Source organism: Protopterus annectens, chromosome 8.part0 (genome assembly GCF_019279795.1).
Source record: "Protopterus annectens isolate FY-2018-M chromosome 8.part0, PAN1.0, whole genome shotgun sequence".
Taxonomy (NCBI): Eukaryota; Metazoa; Chordata; order Ceratodontiformes; family Protopteridae; genus Protopterus; species Protopterus annectens.
In genome coordinates this window covers 213,732,582-213,746,281 of record NC_056741.1, presented here as the reverse complement: position 1 = coordinate 213,746,281, position 13,700 = coordinate 213,732,582, and the positions used below count along the sequence as shown (strand labels likewise).

At 40.7% G+C, this 13,700-nt stretch overlaps 1 protein-coding gene across 2 annotated transcripts in view; it reads right to left on the bottom strand.

Annotated features, from left to right (window-relative positions):
- The window catches only part of LOC122808703 (endothelin-converting enzyme 1-like), a 1,298,251-nt gene that overhangs the window by 267,517 nt on the left and 1,017,034 nt on the right, over positions 1 to 13,700 (bottom strand). The gene's annotated exons all lie outside the window — the stretch shown is intronic.

Below are 13,700 nucleotides of genomic sequence, written 5' to 3'. Positions count from 1 at the left end.
CCAAAGACTCCCTATGCTGTGGAATAAAATCCCGGTATATGTGAGGCAGAGCACCTCGCTGGCCTTGTTCAAGAGAAATCTTGACCAATGGATGGGAGATCGCAGATATACCCCAGGGATTACCTCAGTGTCACTGCTCAACAGAGGCACAGCAAAATAATGTGTATAGTTCCCCATACTAAAGGGGTGGTGTAAGCCACAAAACTATTGGGCTAGGCTTGTAAATGCCCTCGGGCAGATAGCCTAGTATGAACCTATGAACCTATGAACCCTACAAGCAGTTCTTACCTTGTAAAAAAGAAGTTATGTACTTACCATAACATTTCATGTGTGTTGTCCATCTTGACCTTTATTCTCACTAATGGGGGTCAGATCTGATCCATCACATCCATCTCGACCATTTCAAAAGCTTGAGGCCTTCAGCAAAGCTCGTGGGTATCCTTCCTTACCCGTAACGCAACTCCCTAAACTCCTAAGATCTTGTTTGCCCCTAATACTCATATAGAAATAACTTGTTTAATATATACAACTAGAATATTATTTCTGAGGCTATAGAGTCCTATAATACCCAATTAGTACTATTCGGTCTCCCAGGAGTATAGACAGGGGGTATGGAGGGTGGGTTGTGAGAATAAAGGTCAAGATGGACAATACACATAGAACATTATGGTAAGTACATAACTTCTTTATGTGATGTTGTCAATCTCACCTTTATTCTCAGTAACGGGACCACGTCCCAAGCAACCTGACTCTTGGGTGCCTCATGAGATAATATTCCTCAGAACCATAGAACCAAAGAAAGCTCTACTCCTAGAGGCCAAATCCACTTTGTAATGAGTAATAAAGGTATGAGGTTTTGCCCATGTCACTGAAGCACAGATATTATCCAAAGGTAACTTAGCTTGGAAGGCTGCAGATGTGGTTACTGACCTAGTGGAATGAGCTCTAATGGGATTAGGGAGACCTTTGTTCTTTGAATTATAAATGTAGGATATAGATGGAGAAAAACATTTGGGTAAGGTAACTTTGGACACTGGTTTGCCTTTTCTAATATCAGAAAAAAAGACTGATCTGACTTTCTAATTTCTGAAATTCTAAACTACACAAAACCAGTGAGGTGGTGTACCCAATAAGGCCTGTGATGAAAAAATTAAAGTCTTGTAGCACACAATGAACACTTCAATAAAATAATAAAAGTATGGTCAAGCACGTTGTCATTAGACTTCTTCAGAAAAATTCAAAAAGTAACATCACATCCTTATATAAAAAATATAATCATGTGATCTCAAATAGTTAAAACATTTCCATCTTAAAGAAAAATGACATCAAAGTTACACTTCATAAATACATTGCCTATTTCTTAAGTACTGGTACAATGGAGGTGTGTTCATTAGTACCCGGCACCACTGTGGCATTTAGCCTTAATTGCCATCTTCATTCACAGTCTTGCACTCTATTTTCCCAGTACCCTCCCTTTACTTCTTTATTCACTTTTTCCAAAATACCAAAACAAAAAATATTGCCCCAACAGAAACTTTTGCTGTGCTTATAAAGAGCATTATTTTCATTGCAGTTCCTAATAGTGTACAGGTGTTCATAAATACGTTTACTAAGACTTCTGGTAGTTTTCCCTATATAAAAATATTTACAGTTTTTACAAATAGCAATATATACTAAGCCAGAGGTACCACAATTCCTTGTATCCAACCAGATACATTGTGGGGGTTCACCTATCACTATATTTTTCTCCTGTAAGATACAACTACAGTATTTACACATACCACATTTTTTGGATACTGCCTCTGTCCCTTTTGTTGTATAATATAGGGTGTTCTAAAAAAATGTTTCAAATTCTGGCCTGTTTTAAATACAAAGTTAGGTTTTCACAAAAACATCCATAATCTCCCCATTACCTCTAAAAGTAACTCAGTTTTTGGTCATAATTTCTTTCAATACTTCACTAGCACCATCAAACTGGATAACCACAGAGTTTGAAAAGCAATCATTAGATTGTTCCTTACTACCTCCTATCTCACTTGTTGAACCTAAAAAAGGGGTGTATCTAGAACCACATTCACCCACATTTTCCCCCATTTACAATAGCCTTTCAGGGTATCCTCTTTCTAAAAAACATAGTAATTAGATTTTTCAGTTCCAATTTAAACAAAGATAAATCAGAACACATTCTCACCACTCTTACCATTTGGCCTTTTACTATGAATGGGATGTTGACTTGTAAAATCCAAATAACCATTGGAAAAAGTTGGTTTTCTATAAAGTTTTGAACCAAATTTCCTTTCAACCCTGTTCTTAATGAAGGTAACTTCTAAAGAAAATATATTCCTTCATCAGAGTGAATGTAGGTGAATTTCAAAAAAAGATTTAATATTGTCAATCAATTGTATAAATTCCTTTCTCTTATCATCAGTTCTCTTCCATAAAATAAAAATGTCATCCAGAAACCTTAAGTATATATATATATATATATATATATATATATATATATATATATATATATATATACCAAAACTGGTTAAACCCTAAGGTAAGTTGGGGTACAGTTAGCACCCATGGCTACCAACTAACTTGTCGAAAAATTGCATTTCCAAAGATCATATAGTTGTTTTTTAGAATGATTTCCATAGCTTCAACCACAAGGTTGGTCAAAGTAGTATTTAAGGTAGTCAATTCAAAAATGGCCTCTCTAAATAGTTCTAAACCTTCATCGTATGGAATAGATGAAAATAGGTCAACATCAATTGTAGAAAATTCCACTTCGTTAGTATAAAAGTCCTGATTGATTTTCTTTAAAAACTCCCAAGAGTCTTTTAACAAATAATCAATAGGCTTTATGGCATTTTGAATCTGCCTATCTATAAATACTGCAAGTGGGTATGTCATACAATGTTTTGAACTGCTGCAATCAACATATATGGTGGTTTGTACATGTTCATATGTACTTTGGGTATACCAAACACAGAAGGCATAGTAAGATGTTCATTAACCAAGAACTCAAAGGTTTCCTCATTAATTACCCCTTGATAAACGGAGCCCTCCAAAAAAACTGTACCTTCTTTTGTGCAATATTAATCTGATTGATAGAAACAATCTCGTATCTATCAACATCATATAAGACTGTCAACATATCATAGTCATACTCTTCCATATTGACTATAACCATGCCACTCCCTTTGTCTAGTTTCATTACACGCAGGGAGTTGTTGCTTCCTAATTCATTTAACAAAGACATTTCTTTCCTACTTAAATTGTAATATTTCCCTCTTAAACTATGAAACTGCTGATGAATATCTTGAGTGCAAATCCTCTCGTAATTAGCTATTATTGGGTGCAGGGGTGGGTTAAAGTGGGTTAAAGTTAATGCTGTTTTTCAAACCCTTGCAGTAAAAGGGTCTATTTGATTATTGCTGGTCCATGCAACAAATCTCTTCCAATTACCTCTGTAAAGCTTTTGTGTGGATGACTTATGGGAAGATAACAAAATATGTTTAATTGGAGAGGAAAGGAGAGGAAACCTGGTGATCAGGGGAACTGGAGCAGTCAAGCTGTTAGTTTGAGATTGTCCAGGTTGGGAAGAACCATTTCTGATGGGTGAGTCAGAAGGTCCGGAGCAGGGTTCAGAATCCAAGGGTCATCCCGTATGTGACACTGAAGAAAGGGGAACCAGATTTGGCAAGGCCAATAGGGGCAATTAGGATTGCTGTCACCTCCAATAAACTTGCTTTCTGCAAAAAATGTGGGAATTAGAGGGATTGGAGGAAAGACATAAAGAAGTCCTGGAGGCCAGTCATGAACAAGTGTATCCCTTGGTGACTCCCCCACAGGAGGGATCAGGGCAAAATAGTTGCTGCATTTGGCATTGGTGGGTGATGCAAAGAGATCACAGCAAGGTTGGCCCTATTTCCGGAAGATCTCTTCCATAACTTTATGACTGTGGGACCACTTTTGAGGCTATAAAATGACTCTGCTCAATTTGTTTGCAATTACGTTGGATTTCCATGGGATGTGCATTGCTATCAGAAAGCAGTTGGAAGCCGTTGCCCATTTCCAGACCCTCAGGGCATCTCGACAAAGAGGGTAAGATCTGGCTCCCCTATGTTTATGTACCAGACTACAGACATGGTGTCTGACTGAATTGCTATTCTTCCTAGAAGGAGGGAGTCTTGAAATACTTACAACGCCAAAATCACTGCCCTCATCTCCAAGATGTTTATGTGCAAATGAGCCTTGTGTTCCAGCTAGATGCCTTGAACTGTCTTCCCCAGATAATGCTCCCCCACTCCCAATCTGGGAAGTGTCTGTGGTCACTGTGGCCTGGGGTTAAGGGGGGATGAAGTGACAGCATTGAGATATTAAAGGAAAGTGATTCTACCATCGAAGATCCTTTTTGCAGAAATTGCTTATCATGATTTTGTGTGATGCTGAAAACTCCAGAATTGACCATTGTGTGGAAAGTAACCACTGAAGTATTCTTATATGAAGATGAGCTAGGGGAATGAATAAGACTGATGCAGCCATTTTCCCCAGTACCTGGAGAACTAGTTTTGCAAGAGCTTGTTTCTTCCTGATTAACCATCTTACATAATGGCGAAGGTATACTCTGTCTTGTGGAAGTCTTGCTATCAGTGTAGTTGTGTTTATCTCTGCTCCTATCATGGTCCTAGAGCAGATTTTTCATAGTTTATGGTAAAACCTAAGGAGGAACAGAGTTGAAGAGTACAGTCCCTGGCTTGTAGTAGAAGATGCCTCGTCGGGGTGGTTATGAGCCAGTCCAGATACAGAAACATGCGGAATCCTTGGTATCTCAGGTGAGCCGCCACTACTGCCATGCATTTGGTGAACACTATGGGAGCTGTAGTGAGACCAAAGGTTAGAGCTCGAAACTGGAAGTGGCTGGCTCATAGCTGGAAGTGCAAATACCTTTTGGAATGCCTTTCCATTCGAATGTGGTAGTATGCATCCTGAAGGTCTATACAGCACATTCAATTGTCTTTTTCCAGGAATGGAAGTAGCAACTGCAGTGTCACCATCTGGAACTTGGTCTTTTTCACCAATTTGCTCATATTGCTAAGGTCCAAAATGGGTCTCCAGCCCCTGCATTCTTCGGAATGAAAAATAATCTTGAGTAAGTTCCAGATCCTATCTGGTCTGTGGGGAGATGACTCTTTGTCTTAGCAACTTTTGTATTTCTAATGCTGCTTCTTCCTTTTGACTGGGTGGAACATCTGGAACTGACTTGTTAACTGAAGTGGGGAAGAAGAAGGGAATGATATATCCTCTGGATATTATGTCCTGCACCCATTTGTCATTTGTTATCTTTTGCCAGGTTTCATGGTGCAGAGACAATCGACCCACAACTGCCTCCAGAGGCCAGCAACTGGGCACTCCTTCAGGATTGCTGGTAGGGTCGACCAAAGAAAGTTTCTCTGCAACCCTGATTCTGTAGGCCTCCCCTGCTGTGAAGGCGGTATCTTCCATTATTGTTCCCCCCTCTGCTTCTAGGGGAATTTTCACCCATGTGTCCTGGAAAGACCTTTGTGATTTTCTGAACCACATTTTCCCACTACCTCTCTGACCTTTGGGAGAGGGTTTGGCAGGTGTGGAAAAACGTACTCCAACAGCAGATAAGGTCTTGCCCACTTGTTCACACCTGGCAAGCATCTCTTTAACTTTAGACCCAAAAAGAGAAGAGCTATCAAAAGGGGCAATAATGAAGGGAGACTTGAAGGGCTCTGCAAAATCACAAAGGCACATCCAGGCCTGCCTCCTGAGAGAGATGTCTAAACCCACTGACCTGTTTGTTCCATCTGCTGCATACAATAAGAGCATCATGGATGTGTTTATACGAATTGAGGGTGGCGAGCTGATCGTTTATATGCCACCCTTTAACTACAACTTCTTGGAGGGAGTCTGAAACTTCATTTAACAGGTCCCTCTGTAATCTTGTAAAGTGGGTAAGACAGTTCAGTGACATAAGGCAAAGGTCGCTGACAAAAAGACATGCTTCCCATACATATCCATGGTCCTAGAATCCTTATTCGGAAGATGGATAGAGGAACTGGTCTCAGATAGTTCCTTTTTGGTGACTGCTGCCACAACCATGGCATCAACTGCTATACCTTTTGTCAAGAATGGCTTGTCTTTTGGGGCTGTAATGTACTTACTTGGCCTCCTAGGAGCAGGTTCTATGGAGTATGAGGTCTCCCAAGCCTTCAGAAAGATTAATCCAGTAAGCTCATTGGAAGGAGGGGTCAACCAAGAGATTGAAGGGTGAATCCCAAAGGTCTTCAGGTATACTGACTCCTATGCTGAAGGGGATGTTAGCTGCCAGTCATCTTTCTGCTTTAAAATTTCCAGGATGTCTCCAAAGGAGACATCTTCAGAAGGTAACCATGGGGACCCTTCTGCTTTGTTAAGATCAGTATCAGACATGATAGACTCCTCTGGGGAGTCAAAATGCTTCCTCTTGCAGGTCCTCTTCCAAGGGACTTCCTCAGTGGGATAGTCTGGGGAGGTTTCAGAAGAGAGGGGAGTCCCCTGTTGGACATCCTGAGGCCTGGGGTCTCTGCAGTCCTGTGGGGAGGGTATGTAACAAGCCAAAGACACCTGTGCAGAACTGGGAGGAAGATCTGTGGGGGACTGTATCTTAGACTGGGAAGTAGTCAAAACCCTCCTCATGACTTCAAAGGCAGTCTGGCCATGCCTTGAAGAACATCCCGGATCTGAAAAAATGTTTTTGGGGCTGAATGAATCTCCAGTGCAGAAAATAGAAGCTCTGAAGCAGAGGTAGGAGCTGAACTCACCTGTGATAAAGCCCCCAGAGGCAGGTTCAGATCTAGAGAGATCCAAACCAGCTCCACGAATCCGACCGGAGAATGTCTCCCAGAGGTTTCCTGCTCTGACTGGGCGGAAACGCTTGGGGCAGATACTGGATCTGTGGAACCTATGGGTCCCAGATCCAATACAGACATTAGCTGGATGTTGGAATCTTCTAGTTCCGAAACCAAGGGACGGATTGGAGGAGGAGCAGGTGCCAAGGGGAAGGATTGTGTTTGATCTGACTCCTTTGGGTTTGGATCCAATAACAGCTTAACCAAGGCCAGTGTCTTCAGCAGCCTCTGCACTACACTATTCACATCTTCATTGGACAGACTCCTGGTAGACTGAGTAGAGCAATTAGGAGAGCTTGATTTTGTTAAATAAGGTGATGGGAGCCGAGAAGGGATCAGTTCCAAAGAAGGTGATCGGCTCCAATATCTGAACTCTGTAGGTAATGAAGACTTCAGAGCCGAGAGTTCCAACTGCTCTGAGGAAGTCTTGGATCCAACTTCAGTTGTCTCTTCTGAGGGTTCTGTTGAAGCTGACAGTCTAGGAGCTTTTTGCTTTGGCTCTGAAGACGACTTTGGCATGGAAAAAATACGTTTCTGACATTTTTCTGACTTGTCTGATTTAGCGGACTCTGGAGATATAGCCTCAGAAAAAAGGATTTTTTAGTAGTCCCTTCAGGATAAGCTTATTCTTGTCCTCCATAAGCACTCTCTGATTGAAGCCATGGCATATGCAGCATGACTCTTGGTGGTGAAGAGGCACCCAAGCAATACACACTTAAAGTGTGTGAATCACTAAGCGGCATCTTTTTTCTGCACTGCTCAAACTTTATGAAGCCAAGAGGCTTCCCTTCCTGTTTTTGTGACATTTTAAGTAGTTAAGAGAATAATTAAAGAAGAAAGGTACACACACAAGCACCAGACAGTCCTCTAACACAGAAAAACTGTTTAAAGGAAGGAAAGAAAAACTCTCTTTTTTTTTTGAAAGATCATCTTCTAATAAAATGGATGCTAAGGCAGGGGAGAAAGGACAGACAGAAATAGGTAAAAGGCTTCTAACTTAAAATGACATTAGTTAGACATCCTCTAACTTAAATGAATGCTAACAGAAGCTAAAGGGGCTAACACTCACTCTACAATGACAGAAAGATAGGGTAAGGATATATGTATGCATGTATGTATGTTTATATGTATATATATATATATATATATATATATATATATATATGTATATATACATATATATATATATGTATATGTATATATGTATATATATATATATATATATATATATATATATATATATATGTATATATACATATATATATATATATATTTATATTTATATATATATAAAACTAAGTAGAAATATCAAAGATACACTTGACTATGGTTAACTTTAACAAGAAGAAATACTATAAAAAGTAAAAAACTTAGCCCAGAGCTTGCGTGAGAACCTCCTTTGCAGAGGGGCAAACACGATTTGGGGAGTTTAGGGAGTTGCATTAAGGGTAAGGAAGGATGCCCATGAGCTTTGCTGAAGACCTCGAGCATTTGAAATGGCCGAGATGGAACCAATGGATCGGATCTGACCCCATCAGTGAGAATAAGGGTGAGATTGACAACACATCATTGATTTATGCATCATCACAGAGATCTAGTCCAAGACCATTAAAAGCACTCCATCAGTGCAGGGTTTTAATGCATATCTCATGTTCAGGACCACTGCACTAGTTGAAGGCACTAAAGGTGGTGGTGTCTCCATAATCTTAAAAAAAATCACCTCCAGACTTTTTAGACAAGATAATGATCTGGAACTCCTCAATGTCTATTCTACTATCAACAAAACTCCTTATCATATCAAAGCTAACTATAGGACTCCCCTCTAATTAACCTTCAGCCCATACCTCCTACCAAACTAGCATGGAGTCCTCATGGATTAAACCATAAACTGGGAGACTTGTATATCTTCATGAATATACAGAAATTTCTGGACTTCAATAATACAAACTCTCTGAACCAGATAGTCCACACCTAAACCAGGGTTTAGAAAATCCTGGATTTGATTCATCCTACCTGGTCAAATCAGACCACAAATCAATTATGTTCACCATAAGCCAGAAGCCTAAAGCAACTTTCACTAAGATGGTATTCAGAGATTATGCAAAAGCTAGTCTGCTAACATTGTGTGATGACCTTGACCTCGCTAAAATCAAAAGTTCCTTCTAAACGACGACAATGATTAAGTGTAATCCTTTATTGCCAAAATATATGCATAAGTACACCAACCACTTCAAAAATAACCCGTATGGGGGAACCCTCATATAATCAGGCTCTATAATAAAAGAAAAAAAATTATTTTTGCACAAAATAAATCTAGCTCTCAAGATGCGAAAAACACTTATTAAACTAAAAAATGAACTCCAGTCTTTTGAATACATCAACCAAAGCTGGGTATTAGGTAAAATAAAGTCTCAAAGCCATCTCTGACCATGTTAGAAACCTCAGAAACATTGCCCTGCACTGTGCACAGCTAACAGTAAATCATATCAGTTACTCAGAACCAGACGTCATTGGCAGTCTACTAGCAAACAAATTTACCTAAAACCTCACCCCATCTCTCCTCCAGTATTTTCAGATCACATACCTGTGTCTAATCCCTCTTCCAAAATCTCATAAAAGCAAGTCCTCAAGTGGTTATCTAAGGCCATGAGCACTACTTCTATGGGGCTGGATAACATACCAGGCTGCCAGACCCCCACAGAGGCTATTCAATACAAGCCTCAAAAAAGGTTTCATGTCAAATGTAAGGAGGACAGCAACATTCACTTGCATAAAGGTGGGGCTTCAACAGACCTGGGTAATTATAGATCCATAAAGTTGACCAGCCTCATCTGCAAAGCTATGAAAGGAATCATTATGGAATTAATAAATAAGGATGCATGTAAACTACAGATTCTCAATCCAAGCCAGTTTAGATTTCTCAAGGGTAGACCCTTCCTTCTTAACCTAGCAAATTAGGGCACTACTTAAGAAGTTAATCTGAGTATTTCAGCCATTACACACAGAGCTATCTGAGGAGGAGGATTATCTGATCTGTGATATATAGCAATAAGTAGCCTGTTTTTTTTTTTTTTTCTTATTTTAGTTGTTATTGCTTATTCTAGATATTTATAGCAATTTTATTGTAAACGGCATACTTGTATTGTATTTCATGGCTATTAGCTCACTGCTGGTTTTCTGCTGTGATAAACATTTCTGTAGTGTGTTTTGTCTAAAATAGCTTCTCATCCTCCCTCCCTATTGACATCTTGTCTTTATACCTGCTGGCCTTGCAGTTGCCCACCCCTATTCTAAATTTGATCTTGGACACTCCTCCCAGTCTAGTGTCTTTAGCTCATTCTACCTAATACACAGAGAACATCTGAGAAGGCCAACCCACTTAGTTTCTTTCCTTCTGTTCCTCCTTTCTCCCTTTCTTAAAAAAAAAATTGCTTGAATCTCCTTTTGTTCTGACTGTGCTTCTCAAACATTTTGGAAATATAGAGTATATTTTAGTGCATTTATTAAAACTGTATTTGCCTTAATATTGCTACAACCCAAGTGCTCTAGGTTGCACTGCAACTGAACTGTTGTAGTGTTGTTTTAGCTGCTTTTCTGTATATGTAGACTAGCTACTTATTCTACTGTACTACTGCCTCTTAAATCGTTTTTCAGTTGTGCACTTGCCTTGCTTCATTTAAAAAGTTTTAAATTGCTAATTTTGTAGAGTTTTAATTGCATTTATTGTTTAGGGCTACACACTCAAGTGTGTTAGCCTTTTCTGTGTTTATTTACTGTATTATTGCATTGTTTAGCCTGTTTTAACCAAAAAAAGTACTATCTTGTTTGCTCGTTTCCTGTCTTTCCTAGCTAGTATAGTACAGATCTCAGTCTTTGCTGGTTTCAGGACTTTATTTTCAGTGTTCAGAGCTATCCAGACCTTGCTGTGGTAGAGGGAAGTCCTACTGCTTACCAGTGGGTGTGGTGAGAATTGCACTGCCTATCTAACACTAGAGCAGTAGTTTCCAGCTCTGAAATTGTAACTTTAATAGCCATTTTGGGCTGATTTCTATCTCTTTCAACTTTCTGGCTTAAAAACGCATGTGTTTGCACATTTTTCGCATCGTGCAGCACTGCAGGGCTATTGTTAAACTATTCCAGGTGCCAGAAAGCCTGCTCTTCAAATCTTCCCTTAGAACTAGCTGGTTTCTCAGTAGTAGCACTAAATTCTGAACCCCTGTAACTAGCACCTGCTCTACAACCTACTGGAAAGCACTAAGAAGCCTTAAATATATACAAGCGCTCAATAAGGAGAAATTAATCACAGGCACTAAACAGCCTATAATTGCAAAGTACCTTGCAAAGGTACGGGAAAACAGCTCTTGTACTTTACAAAAAAAGCACCTAAACAGGCATGTCTAAGGGTCAGCTTCCGGTGATTTCTCCTGTCCACCTGGTGAATCTGGGCATACTGGGGCAATGCAGTAACTGCCTCATGTACACAGACAAGCTTCTCCTCCTACCACCCAACACTACAACCTGCGAAATATGCACTTACATAGCCAAACTGGAAGCAAACCTCTTTCCAGCCAAGATTGTGCTAGACAGTCAAGAGGAGAAGGTTAACGCCTGCACTACACCTCAAGCAACACATAGCCCTTCAAAACCCACACCATCAACACCCACACATAGCAACACTAAACCCATATATGCCGAGACCCTTAACAGTAACCTGTCCAAGCAAAAAGGACCTCCGAAGCTGAAATGCAAACGAACACCAGTCACAACCAAAGTGACACATAGCTCACAACACCATGTGCCAACCAACAACAGCCCCTAAAGCAAGACAACGTACCCAAAACTTTAGACATAGGTGACTCTATAGTCAGGCACACTAATGTCCCACTCACCAGGCTGAAAAAGGAGAAAATTACAGTCAGTTGCCTGTCGGGTGCCAGGATCCACCACATAACGCATGCACTCAAGTCACTCCACAAGTACAAATACGACTCTGTCATTGTCCATGAATAACTTGAGATGTACCTCCCTGGACTACATGAAAAGAGACATGGAAGAGCTATCGGATCATGTTGCCCAGGCAGGTATGACCCTAGCCCTGAGTAGCATCCTGCCTTCGCCCAGAATGCTACCACAGTATAATGACAAAATGATTGACTTCAACAATTGGCTAAGCTTCTGGTGTCATTCAAAGGGGATCCAGTATTTGTCTGCCTGGGATGACATGATTGACAAGCCACGATGCTTTGCCAGAGATGGTCTGCACCTGTCGCCCCCTGGGATTCAGGTTACTGGCTAAAGCTCTTGCCACCCCTATAGTGCCTTTTTTAGGCAAGGTTCAAAGGACAAAAACACCACCGTAACAGATACAAGCATGCAAAATCTGAAGGCAATGCTACTCAATGCTAGAAGTCTAAACCTCAAAATGCACTCTCTCGAGACACTCCTAAAAACAGAGAATATCGATATCTGTGCAGTAACTGAGACCTGGTTCAAGGCTCCAGACAGCACCCCTGCAATACCAGGCTACAACTCTTACCATACTTTTCGGTCACCAAACCAAGACCGAAACACTAAAGGTGGAGGAGTGTCCATATTCACACCTCCAGGCTAGGTGCCCAACACAATGCATATGAAATTCTCCAGGTGCAACTAACACTAGGTAAGACTGCAATCCAAACCGTAGCTTGCTACAGATCCCCCACCATGCACCAAGATTCTCACTACATCTTTCTAAACATACTGGACAATAATAAGATACAACCAAACACCCTAATACTTGGTGATTTCAACTACCCTGCCATTAACTAGGAAAACTACTAGGGTGCCAACACCTTTTCCCAACGGTTCTTGGACAAAATAAATTCCAATGCCCTGGATTAACTAATCCATTGTCCCACCAGGGGCTCCAATATCCTAGACCTGGTCATTACCAACATTGGAGATAGATGCTCCACACCAGTGGTCACCCCGTCATTGATCAGGTCTGACCATAAGTTAATCACCATTGACATCCACATCCCACCCCCAGCCCCCAGTAAGGAAACCTCCATAAAAAAAACTTCTCCAAAGCCAACTTCATGCTACTCAAGTCAGGAGTGACAAACTTCATGACACCCATGCAGACGGGAGCTGAAAGCTTGACTGCTGAATCCTACACGAAGGCACTGTACAAGCACATCCACGCGTGCATGAATCGTGCCATCCCAAATAGAACCAAAACGCTCTCCTCCAAAAAAAGGAAGCCAATCTGGTGGTCCCTTGCCATAAACAAACTATACAACAGAAGAAAGAAACATTTGCAGAAAAGAGGAAAATCCCAGGATGCAAAAAACTCCCTTATCAGCCTCAGTAAGAAGCTGAGATCCCTCATAAAATCCCCCAAAGCTAGTTACTAAAATAAAATTGCCAAAAATTCCAAAGACAACCACAAGGCATTTTATAGTTATGTCAAGAATCTAAATGGCAATGCTCAGATCTGGTCTGAGCTACAACAGAATAGCATTAAATATACTGATCCCAAGGATATCGCCAATATCCTGGCAGATCAATTTAGTGCCAACTTCACCCCCCTCACCCACTAAAGGGCCCATCTCAATACCAAAAGATTGCCAAATTCTGGTAATCATGGCCACACAGGTAGAAACCGCACTCTCCAAAGCTAAGAATACAGCATCCATGGGACCAGATGACATCCCGGGCTGTGTACTACATGAACTACAAAATGAACTGGCACTTCACCTAAGTGTCATGTTTAATCATAGCCTCACCTCAGGCCACTGAGTGGTGCACAGC